This window comes from Pyrgilauda ruficollis, unplaced genomic scaffold, assembly GCF_017590135.1.
Source record: "Pyrgilauda ruficollis isolate IOZ18807 unplaced genomic scaffold, ASM1759013v1 scaffold53, whole genome shotgun sequence".
NCBI lineage: Eukaryota > Metazoa > Chordata > Aves > Passeriformes > Passeridae > Pyrgilauda > Pyrgilauda ruficollis.
In genome coordinates this window covers 2,519,653-2,532,152 of record NW_024526933.1, presented here as the reverse complement: position 1 = coordinate 2,532,152, position 12,500 = coordinate 2,519,653, and the positions used below count along the sequence as shown (strand labels likewise).

At 40.2% G+C, this 12,500-nt stretch overlaps 1 long non-coding RNA gene across 1 annotated transcript in view; it reads right to left on the bottom strand.

Moving 5' to 3' along the window:
• Positions 1–1,816: 1,816 nt before the first annotated feature.
• LOC121360711 overlaps positions 1,817–12,500 on the bottom strand; it is a 70,268-nt gene continuing 59,584 nt past the window's right edge. The window contains exon 3 of the long non-coding RNA XR_005956246.1: positions 1,817–1,944. This is a non-coding gene — a long non-coding RNA (uncharacterized LOC121360711). The remainder of the gene's footprint in view (positions 1,945–12,500) is intronic.

Genomic DNA, 12,500 nt, shown 5'->3' with positions numbered 1-12,500 from the left:
AAAAAAAGTAAAGTGATTTGTGTGCATGATAAAAGTGTTTTTCTGCAATAACACAGCATGTGGTCAAGAATTACACAGGTTGCATTTGCCACTTTATATCTCCTGCCAGATGAACACAATTCAGGGCCTGTTACCCCCGCCTGCAGTACTGTTTCATAGTTATGAAGTCATGACAGCTGTGATTGCTGGTGTAGAGAATAAAGTCAGTGGAAAAAGTCTGGATAGCTTCCCACTGTACACAGGCCAAAAATAAGCTAGCTGGAATTAAAACAGAAGAGGAGAAAATTTGCAGGGGGAGAAAAGCAAGGAAAGCAAACAATGTCTCATACTGGGACACAAGCTGAGGCAAATAGACTCTGGGAGAGATCCCGACTCCTCTCCCATCTCTGCAGGGTCCTGGAACTGATAAAAAATCTGAGGTGTAACCAAGAACCAATTTTAGCCAAGCATACTCTACCTCATGGAAATTGGTACTTCCCATTTCCTGCCTCCCTGGAGATTCACAAGTCATTTGAATTAATTTCATTCCCAGTTTAACAATAACTGTGCAAACACACCAGCTCAGTTCTTGCACCTGAGGAAACATTATGATCTATAAACTCACAATGTCCCACTTGAACACGGGGAGCAGGTGCTAATCAATAATGTGTTGCCGACATTTAAACAAGGGAGCTCCACAGACACAGTCTCCCATAGCTGGGACAAGCACCACAGCTCCATCCCCCCAGGTTCAGGGCTGTATGATTTCCAAAGCAGGATCTGATTTCCTCTTACTTCATCTACCACCTGTGGAAAAATACTCTCATATAATCAAAACAACAATACTTTGCCAATGAATATTAATGGAAAATGTTTCCATGATGTTTGTGAAAAACAGTGCCAGGGTATGTGGAACAGTATAATGATCAGTACATACAGTTTGGTTCTGCACGTTGCTGTGTAAGTACCAGAGAGAAGAATGCCATTGTTTGGGGTTTTTTGCATCTAGTAACTGATACTTGCTGCAACAAAAGATTTATCATTAAGGTCATATCTGTATTCTTCAGAAGGCCTTGGAGGAATCTTAAAGAGAGGTTGTTTTCTGTCTTAAAGAGAGGGATGACAAAGAAATACCTGGAGACAGTGATGTGTTAGATACAGAGAAATAGAAGCTGATTGCAGACCTTTCATGGGCCACAAAGAACCACTCTGCTCTATCTGTATCTCTGGCTAATCCCGGTGAACAGTATAATTTGAATTCAGTATGATTATGTTGATTGCAATTGCATTGAACAGGATCTGTCCAGGAAAAGCAAGTGTGGTGATACAAGATACATGGCAAAAGCTCTTGAGAAAAAGGATTAGCCAAAAAGACTAAAGAAGACTAAAATGGGGACTAGCTATTAAATTTTGAGTTCATGGGCATTTCAAGTTGCCCGTGACCAGATTCAGAGGGAAGGGTGTACTTCTGCCTGACTTGGGGAGAAGAGCTTTAACTCATTCTTACAATGAAAGTTCATGGGAGTCTAGGATTATGCTGCTGACCAGTTTCAGTTGTGTGTCTCAGGAGCTGTCCCTTACCTCAGACCCCTGCTACATGGTGATAAAGTTCCCTAGAACATACCAGTGACAACAGCAGCAATGATATTTTTTCTTTTTATTGCTCCAGCTTCTGTGGTTAGAAGTCATCTTTGCCTTATTTAGAAATAAACTTTTATATTATTGAAGTATCCATTATGTTAACACAGAGGCAGACTCCGACTGTTTGACTTTTTAAATCTTTATTAATTTATGATTTTAAAGACAGAAAAAAATAGGTTAAAAAATTAAACATGGTGAAAGCCACGGGCAAGGGGAAGATTAGAGATTTAAGTCTTCCCCTTCTGTCTGTGCTTCCTCAGCAATTACATCATCACTGTAGCATCTCCTTCATGCAGTTCTGTGGGATCTTGAGAAACAGCTAGCCTGCCATCAAAACACAAGAAAACAAAGATATTAATGGGAGATTTTAAACACTTGTTAAAATCATCTTCTCCAGTGCCACTTGACAGCCAGGGACTTGTTCAGGGCTAAAGGACAGGAAAGAAAATGAACTGCTGCTTCCATTTTGAAACTGACTGTAAACAGGAGAAGGAAGAGCCAGTAACAAAGCTGGGAAAATTACCAAGGGCAAAGCTTGACCCAATCTGTAGCTGCAGCTATAGTAAAGTACTACAACAGGTAACACCAAGAACAAAGTCTCCTCTGTCCAGAAAATGATAGACATTTCTACTCCCACATCAGCCATCCAAACAGTGCATCACATATAAATACCCAAACTTATTTCCCCTACTATATTCCCTCACTATTTTTTTCTTTTGCATTTATTTTCTTCCTATGTCTTTAGCTTTTGGAAGGGAAACAAAGTTTCTGAAGTACTTTTCCACTTCATCCAGAGGACAGTGCCAAGGCTGCAATTGGTCAATGCTTGGCACCAGGAGCCTCAAAGCCAGAGGGAGGTTTTCAACTACCAGAGTTGGTCACTGTCCACAGGCTAGTCCCTGACACAAATGGCATAGCAGAAGGGGAGAATAAAGAAACCAGTGAATTGAAAAACTGGATTTTAAGACAACAAACATATGTAAGCTTACATCAAAATGAGCACTAGCACACTTGAGCAATTGGAAGGGGAAGGGTGGGAAAATAATTTAACAAGGTGTATTCAGAAGTGCATTGCTCTGGCCTTGCAGCTACAGACTGAGATGCTTTATTAACATGTAATTATGTTGATTTCCATTCTGACAGATCAGACTAAAAGAAACATTAGAACATCACTTGCTCTGCAGCCTCATCACTTGCTCTGCAGCCTCTTCCTGCTAATCACAGAGAATGTCCTTGGAGTACTTTTCATTTAAGAAAATTGATTGTAGTCTGAAGACGTTTATTTTATGTAAGACCACACCTCACTTCTCTGAATCCTTAGGATTATATCACTGAAGGGGTATCAGGCACAGGCAAAGGTGATACAGAGACTCCATCATCAGAAGGCATGAAAAGGCACTTTATCATTAGAAATCCGCAGTTCTTATAGAAACAGTGAGGGACCGAAGACCTCACTGGCCTTTAGGAATCTTCTCTCACCTATTGTTCGAGAAGGGACAACTCCTTCTTGTAAGTATCTTTGACAAACAGAGATTGCTTGCCAGGTGCAGAGAATAAGATAATAATTGTTTTAATTCTTTCTCTGAGCTTTCTACCAGCTTCTCACAGCTTCCCAAGAAAATCCTGGGAGAGCTATGTCCCTCTCTGTTCGGAGGATATGTGCACCACAGGATTACAGGAGAAGGAAGTTGGATTGTATAAAGATATGTTGCCTTGAGGCAGGTGACAGGGCATTGCAGTTGAACAGAGACAGGGAAGAATAACCCTTGGTGCTCATCAAGACTGCACGGTAGCACTTTGGGGTTTTTTGTCTAAAGGGTTTTTGTTCTTTATCATGGCTGCTCCTCTTCTTGTGGGACTGGCTTTTTCAGAGGCAATTTCCATACAGGCACTGTAAATAGAAACAACGTGATTTTTTGTTGTAGGGGACATGGTCCACTTGTATTTGCTTAAATTACAAATCACAGGCATGCTTACTCTCCGTTCCTGTTTTCCCATTGATTTTGTATTTGCTGTGCATTGCCACACCTGCCTGAATTTGAGTCTAGCTTCAACTCTGCAGCTGCTCAGTGTGTCCTTCCCATTGCCCGATCCTAGTTAGGATTTGGTTGAACTGGTTAATGCACTTGAAGTCAACAGATGTGTCCAAAAGGTAATATAAAGCTCATATATTTTCTTTATGTGCTGTTTTTTCCCTCTGCACAACAGCATTGTGCACATGATGTCCATGTTCCTTACCATGCATTATGTTCTCTGGGCCCACAGTCTGTGGTAAAGGAGAATGACTACGCACAAAGGAATAAACCAAAGAACCACTGGGCAAGATCAATCTTCTGGTTGATCTCTCATAAACACAAGTTCTCAAATTCTCATGCTTCATGTAATCCATAATGCATTGAAATAGTAATCCAGGCAAAGCAAATTAAATCAAAAGCAAAAATGCTGTGTGGTTTTGGTTGTTTTGTTGTTGTTTTTTGGTTGTTGGTTTGGTTTTTTGTTGTGGTTTTTGTTTGGGTTTTTTTGGGTTTTTTTTTTTTTTTTTTGTCCTAGGGAGAGAACAAATTAAATGAACAAAACTATTTTACTTTTTCATATCAACCAGAAGGAACCTCTAAGCCAACTAGGTTTCCATGTGGAGCAAGAAATGCCCACATTTCCTTGTTAATTGTTTACAATTAACTGTTAATTGTTTACAATTAACTGTTAATTGTTTACAATTAATTGTTTCTGGAAAGGGTAGGCCAATTTTCTCTACTTTTGTTGCCCAACAAAGAATGAGAGAAGCACAGCAAAGGGCACAAGTATTTGTGACTGACCATTTGTGTGTCATTTTACTGATACAATAAAACCAAGAAATGCAGAACACTGAAAACAGTACAATACAGTATTGACAAACATAGCTGGATCTCCATTTGCTCTTTTTTCTATACAGGATGTAGGTATTACCTGTGCTTGCCCATGAGATCAGGGCAACTCAATTTACTGCTATTGTCAGAGTCTCTGTGACTCTTTTTAAGAGTCATGACATAAAACCCCTTCAAAGATCATGCTTTCCTTCCGTGTAAAACACCAGTGCACTGAAGGAAGACTCCAGTCTTTTCCTTTAAAGCTGCCATACAGCAGAGGAGAAAAAGATCCCTGCAGTGTGCTGTGAGCTGTACACTATACCCATTGGTGACTTCATCCTGTGAGCTGCCTTCTCTGGCCCACATCCAGGAAAACACGAAGTGTACATTTAATTTTCAGCATGTGTGTAGGGTCATTAACTGCAAGCACATTCTTACATGCCTCCCTCATTGCTTCTTTTAATTTTATTATAGAATATAAAAGGCAGCAGTGGCTTTCAGGGGTTGAGAATGTTTTGGAGGGGACCTAAATGAAAGTACTGAAACCTCCTCACTGAATATAAGAATAGCAAGACAGTAATATTCTGATTGACATGATAGTCCTCCATGGAATACTGTACTGTGAACAAACTTTGTCAGGCAACTTCTGTTTGCATGCATGTTGATTCATGCTGCTAAACTGAGCAGTAGGTTGAGAAAGGAAAAGGTAACTATCAAATGATGTCAACTGTTCTCGCTTCAGCCACATTATGCAGCTATCCTGCATCTGTAAAGACACTACTTTTTTTCTTAAATTATGGCAGTGATATATTAATACAGTCTAGTCCAATTTATATCACGACCTGCATATGGCTGCCTTCAGGAATGTATCTCTCGTGTTCCCCCGGGCAAGGATCTGCCTGGAAGGAAAAGCCTTCCTGAGATGGAATTGCTGGTTTTGAGAGCTTCATCTGCAATCTCACTGAGGAACTCTGCAGATGTCATTTCCTACTCTGTGTCTCTTCCTGCAAATATGTCAGTGGAGAGATATGCAGAGTGAACTCCTGGCTCTAATGAAGTCGCAAAAGACAGATTAAATGATATTTTATTATATTTTCATGCTTTCTTTAGTGTCACTACAAAATGACAGTCTCTCATACATATGCCTCCTTCTCAAGCTGATACAAGTACATTATTGTGCCTACTTCACCTGTGGAAGAACAAACACAGGCTAGTACCATGGCCAAACACCAGTGTGGTGGTAGAAGAAAAGTTTTAAACTAAGGAGGAGTGGTAGGCTTGTGCCCAAATCATTGGACAGTGTAGTTTCTTTTGGGATCTGACAGAGACTTGGTAAAGACAGCTGCATGGGCTCATGTCCATTTACAGAAGCTGCTTGTCCTCTCTGTTGCAAACTTCCTGTGGGCTCTGCTGGTGAGGACTGCCCAACTCCCAGCAGCTTTTGTGCTTGGAAGCCCAGAGAACTGCCACATAGCAGTGCTCATGCTGGCAGCTTCTGGGCATGGGAAAAGCTTCAGCAGCAGGGCAGCTGTGCTCAGGGACTGGTCTCTCTGGAAAAGCTGGTCTGTGCTACTGTACTTACCATCAGTACTCTTTGAGCATTGTAAAGCATGGCAAGCATAAATTAAATCATCTGTTAGCATTCCCCACAAGAAAATAAATCTAGATTTGCCCTGGAAATTTGGAAAAACTTTCAATGTAGGGCTAAATTTATCAAAATTGAGTGTTACCCACTACCAGAAAATACCCTTGCATTGCAGAAAAAGAAACACATGAGCATAAGCTCAGATTCTGAAGTTCTACAAACAATCAAACTTTTCTTTAACCAACATTATTTGTCTTATATATGGCATATACATGTTCCAAAGTAGCCTCTTTTATACACTGCAGTAAATAAAATCCCATTGCACTGAATTGGAAAAAAAAATGGTGATACACTGTATGTGCCAGATACCTCTTGAAAGTTCTCTGGAGAAAAGAATACACACAGGCACTGAAATTTATTAAAATCCAAGTCATTTTTGAAGAATCCAGCTTTACTAATGAGACAGCCTAAAAACCAGAGACTGTCCATTCCAGCATATGTGCATCATATGGAAGCCAGTAATTTTTTATTATCTCGGTATTGCCAGAAATTATATTAAGCTGAAACACAGCTCCAGCTAACAAAAGCTTCAAGTATATACTGGGACCTCTTAATACTAGCACAATAAGCCAGCTTTATTACACTGATTATTGATAATAAGAGGGTTGTGTACTGGTATTTAGTCATAACTACATAAAATTATTGATTTTCTGCCATAATCATTGGCTACACAATTACAAGGAACCAATAATATGTTTGCAAGTAATTACGGACAAAGATTTCTTTTGTTGTATATAAATGTAGTAAAAGCCTCAGGCTAATTTTACCAGCATGTTCATATGATATCACTTCCTGAAAATATATGGAAGTGGTTTTTTTTTAAAAAAAGGTATATACACAAAGGAAAGACTGTACAACTCCTACAGAAAAAAGTGACCTCAAGAAATATCCTGGGTTTCTACCTCAGAAACCTGTTTTAACATTGAGGTGATTGCGAGAGGAATTAAAATAAAAACACTGTTTCTGTATTGACGCAAGGCTAGAGAGAATTTCTTTTACAGTGAGTAGCCTGCTTAGAGAATCATGATTCCACGGCAATATTTTCTGAGTCAGTTTATTGATTTGGTGAGACTTTGGTTTCCTATGTTTCCACACTGTCAGTTTACATAGGTTGGAGCCAACTGTAAGTCACCCTCTGCTCTAAATTAGTGGTAGGTAAATCTGAATTGATTCAGCTGATTTTATAGGCTATTCTATTGAGTTTACAGGCTTCTCTCTGAATTTCCCTCAGTGAAGCATAATTTGGTCAGGTTTTGTTTGTAAGAAAATTTTGTTAAGCATGACAGACATACTTACCCTAGAAAACATTACTATACTTTAAAAAAGATAACAAAGATACCACTCCTTTAAATGCACAAAGCCTTTTTATCATGTCCTAGAATCTGTTTTGACATTTTTCTAGTTTGTCTAGATACACCAAAAATTTTCTAAAATATTTCTAAACCCCAGATGAACTCAGAGTTGTGTTTCAATTGAAAAAAAAAAAGTACTGCTACTTTTTTTTCTGGCAGAAATCTCTCATGTCTTGTCTTTGGCCAACAAGCTTCTATTTTCCTTAGGTTTCTGGATAGAAATGTTCCTAAATCTCTTTTTGCAAGGGAAACTAGTTTTGTTCTTATATTAGTAAGCATTAAATAGTGTCAAATTTCCTGTGCACTCTTGGGCTATTCAGAAAAAAATAAGAACCAGCCCTGATCCAACCCCAAAATCAGTGATGCCACTGAAACTGGCTATGGTGAACTTACTTGTTATATATATACTCTCTGGATTTGGCTAGCAGCAAAGCTTCTGAAGTGCTGTGAAGAAGGTTAAAAGATCTAACAAAAAATTCAGATGAGATTTTTCATCAGTTCCTCTTCACGTATACAGTCTTTTCATGAATACTACACACTAAAATGAATTAGAGCAAAGGTGTGAAAACTTCCAACTTTTAAGTACAACTTATTGTTAGCTCTGGGAACCTTACTTTTCTTCACATGGGTTATAAAAATATGATTTTTAAATGTTTTCCACTAATCCAAAATGCCTTCATGGGACATCACTAGGGCCACCTTATCAAGGTGAAATGTTGTGGCATTTTGGGGTCATTCAGTTATTCTTTGTAGGGTTACAAAATGGAGACATTTTTGTGACACTTCTGATAAAGAAAATCAGAATGATCCTGACATGTGCTGTAAGGAGACTTCTTTACACTAATCTGAATATCTAACTTGAATTAAAATACTGCAAAGGTAATATTTCCCTTCTAAACATGCACCACAGGCCTGTAGATTACAAGGGATCTCTTGTCACAGAGCCATGATACAATATAGCAAACCCATGCTTCTCAGCCTGGGTAGTTTTTTATCCTCAGTGTCTGAGCTACACTGCCTGTCTCTGTCCAGAAAAGAAAATATAGCATAATATATTGCAATATAATAAAATAAAGCTAGACAATATTATATGTAAGAAGGCCCGACTCTAATGTGTCACTTTGAGAACTCACTACTGTAGCTCCACAGGTCTACAGAAAATATTAGAAGCAGTTTCATGGAAAATTACTTCAAAAAGTCATTACCTGCATGAGTGGAAGTATACTAAATCATGTCCAACACAATTACTGTACTTGCAAAGAAGTGCCAAGAACATATTTTTGAGTAAAGGAATACTTCTGGCAGATGAATCAATTTGCACATAAAGCACATCTTCCCCTAAGGGTTTTCAACAGAAAAGTGCTGCCAGTCAGAGCTTGCACCCTGACATCACACATCCCTCTACCCAAACTGACATTGTTATGTTCGTACATGTCTGTGAAGGTGAGTATCACTTAAGGAAATTTTTAATTTTTCACATTCTCATAGACTCAGGTGGTTGCTAAGTAATGCAGAATTTGCAAACATCTAATGATGATAAAAGCAGTACATCAGAGAAACACAGAATCACATAATTGTTAGAGTTGAAAGGGTCCTCTGGAGATTATCCAGTCCAATCCTCTGCCCAGGCAGGGTGACCTAGACCAGGTTACACCGGAACTCACCCAGGACTCATCCAGGTGGATTTTGAATGTCTCCAGAGAGGGAGAATCCAAAAATTCCCAGGGCAGCCTATTCCAGTGCTCTGCCACTCCTCATTAAATTCTCCCTCATGTAAGGGTGCAGCTTCTTGTGATTTAGTTTATGTCCATTTGTCCTCGTCCAGTCACTGGGCACCACTGAAAAAATTCTGGCACCTCTTGGCACCCACCTTTCAGATATCAGTCTTCTCCAGACTAAACAGGCCCAGTTCCTGCAGTCTGTCTTCATAAGACAGATGCTCCAGACCCCAAATTATCTTTGTGACCCTCTGCTGGACCCTGTCCAGCAGCTCCTTGTCTCTCTTTTAGTGAGGAGCCCAGAACTGGACACAGCACTCCAGATGTGGCCTCACCAGGGCTGAGTAGAGGCACAACTCCCTTGACTTTCTGGTCATGCACTTCCTGATGCACCCCGGGATACCCTTGGCCCTCCTTGCCACAGGGGCACTGCCAGCTCGCGGGGCAGCTTGTGATCCACCAAGAGTCCCAGGTCCTTCTCCACAGAGCTGCTCTCTAGGAGCAACCCCTGGCCTGTGCTGGCACTTGGAGCTGCTCCTGCCCAGGTGCAGGACCCGACACCTGCCCTTGTTGAACTCGTTAAGTTCTCTCTGCCCAGCTCTGTCCAGCCTGTCAAGGTCCCACTTGGGGGACCAGTGGCAGCAGAGCCGTCAGGTGGATCACCATTCCCTCAGTTTAGTGCCATCAGCAACTTGCTGAGGGTACATTCTATCCCCTCATCTGGGTCATTGATAAACAAGTTGTACAAGACTGGTTCCAGTATTGATTTATCCCAGAAAATGCCACTGGCTGTTGGTCTCCATGTGGATTCTGTTCTTCTGGTCAAGACCCTCTGAACTCTGCCATTCAGCCAGTTCCCGATCCACCTCACCATTCATTCCTCTAACCCACATTTCCTGAGCTTGCCTGCAAGGCTGTTACAGGAAACAGTGTCAAAAGCCTTGCTGAAGTCAAGGCAGACAACATCCACAGCACTCCCTTCATCAATTTGTCCTGCCATGCCAATCAGATATGCACCCATGTTCAGAACTGTCTGGTTTTTTTACTTCTTTAAGCCTGTGTAGATCTGCATTTTAAAATAGAGATAAATTAAATATTCATACAATTCATTCACTGTTTTCCTGGATAAATTCAAAGGTGTTGTGCAATGCTAAAATCAGGTCTCTTGTGAGCTTACAAATAAAAGGCTGGTCATCAGGATTGCCATTAGGTTACCGTGTGCCATTAGGATTCTGGCACACAGATAACCAGGACATGTGGCACACCCAGCCTTGCCTGTTTGCTCTCCTTCACTGGGAAAGTGCTGCAGGAAGACATGTAAAAGAATATAAGAAGCAAGAACTCACTTGAGATCTAGCACATAAATACCAGTTTGACAACTGCAGGTCTCTTTAAGAAAGCACCAGTTCAGGTTTCTCAAGAGCAAAGCCTTTACTTCAGCTGCAAAACCACCTGGAAAGCACTTGGCTTCATAACTGGCCATGAAGCAGTGCCCCTGACACATGCAGCAAAGGGAGGGATGCAGAGGGTGCCAGAGCTGGAAGAGTGGCTAGGACACAGGGCTCGAGTGCCTGCACCAGCACCAAACCTGGGTTTGCAACCACTGTCCTTCACTACAGTTGCTGCAACATTGTTCTCTGACATTCCCGCAGAGATTGGGGCCTATAACAAATTAAGAGCACGCACATAAAGCCCAAAATTTAAATAAATTTGAGGTGATAAGAACAGTAGAAAGTAAAACAGTTCAGCATTTTGTTCACTTGATTAGGACAGTAGAACAGAATAATGTTTTATTCTTATCTTAAGAATAGCAGATCAGAACAGCATAGCCTTGGAGAAATGGATGAAGGATGTAATTTAGGGAAACAGAAGTCATACAAAACACAAGCAGGGTGCCAGCTGAGCTCTGCAAGACTGACGGAGCAGAAGTTATCCAAAACAACATTGCCCTTACTCAAAAATGGGGGTCAAGGAACAGCCAACTAAAAAGGACACTGGACAGCTCCCCCAGTAAGCTTGAGGCTGCTCTGCAGACTACCTGTCTGGTTTCTTAGAGAGAAACAAGAGTTAAGTGTTATAAACCAGATTTTAGGACCTTTTACAAATAAATAGGAGTATTAATTAGGATGGTAATTTGTACTGTATCAAATAACGCAGTGCATCCTTCAAACTTTTCAACCCTACTTAATAGTCAATCATCTCTCTGGAACAATAGGAGTTGAGGGGTATTTAGCTGGCATTGTGACCAGCTGCTCTTTTATTGAGTTTCTAGTCTAAATTGCTTTGGCTTTCCACTTTCTAAAGTCCACAAAAACCCTACACCCCCTCAAAAAAAAAAAAAAAAAAATGGCATCCAGCTGGGAGGACTTAAAATCATAGTACTTTTTCTACTGGTTTGGAAAGGTTTTAGAGAAAAGATTTTTGAAATAGGATTTAATTTTTTAAAATCTTTTATTGGTGTGGGGAAAACAAAGAGAATGAAAATCAAAGTGAATTTGTCCTTCTTAGCTGAAATTTTGTGGTGAATACTTGCATTCACTAATCTTAAATAACAAATATTAATAATGTTTTATTGCCTTTTTAAAGCATATTAAAACATAAGCCTAGACAACTTTGTACCCAGGTAATAATAATATCAGAGCTGTAGTTTCTCCTGTGGAAAAAACCCCTTCAACTCTTTTTCACTCACATAACAAAGATACAAGATAAAATACAAGCTATAATGAAATAGTTAGGAAGAGGTCACTATGGGAAAAAAGACTGGCAAACACTGTGAGAAATTCTACTAACAGCCTAGGTGAGTTGAGTTTCACTTGACAGATCGCTTCATGGAAGCACATGACCAGAGCAATCCAGTCTTGGATACCTTCTGCTGTGTCTCTAGTCTTGCAAATGAACTGGAATGCTTGGGAATATAATTGGATGTCCTGAACAGTTTCAGGAAAACCAGCATATTTGAACTGTGGTCACAGAACATTCTAATTCATTTGCCAAGTAATATTTTTCTGAAGTTTGACTGAAAAAAAATAGACTCTACTGCAGCTTATAGCCAAATGTAGCCACTTAGAAACTTATCCATAACTATTCCATACCACCATTAATAATTTTTCCATTAAATCCTGTCAATTACCAGGTATGCATAAACCACAGTACAGCTGTTGGCAGAAGTACAGGACTTGGTGGAGCTATAAAAGCAGCCTAGACACATTCACGTAGAAAACTGCCTAACCTTTCAAGAGGTGAGTGCCATCCACCCCGTAGAGGGACCTACAGAAACACCTCTAGCACTAGGCTCATATGGGGCCCGGGGCAAGAGAGG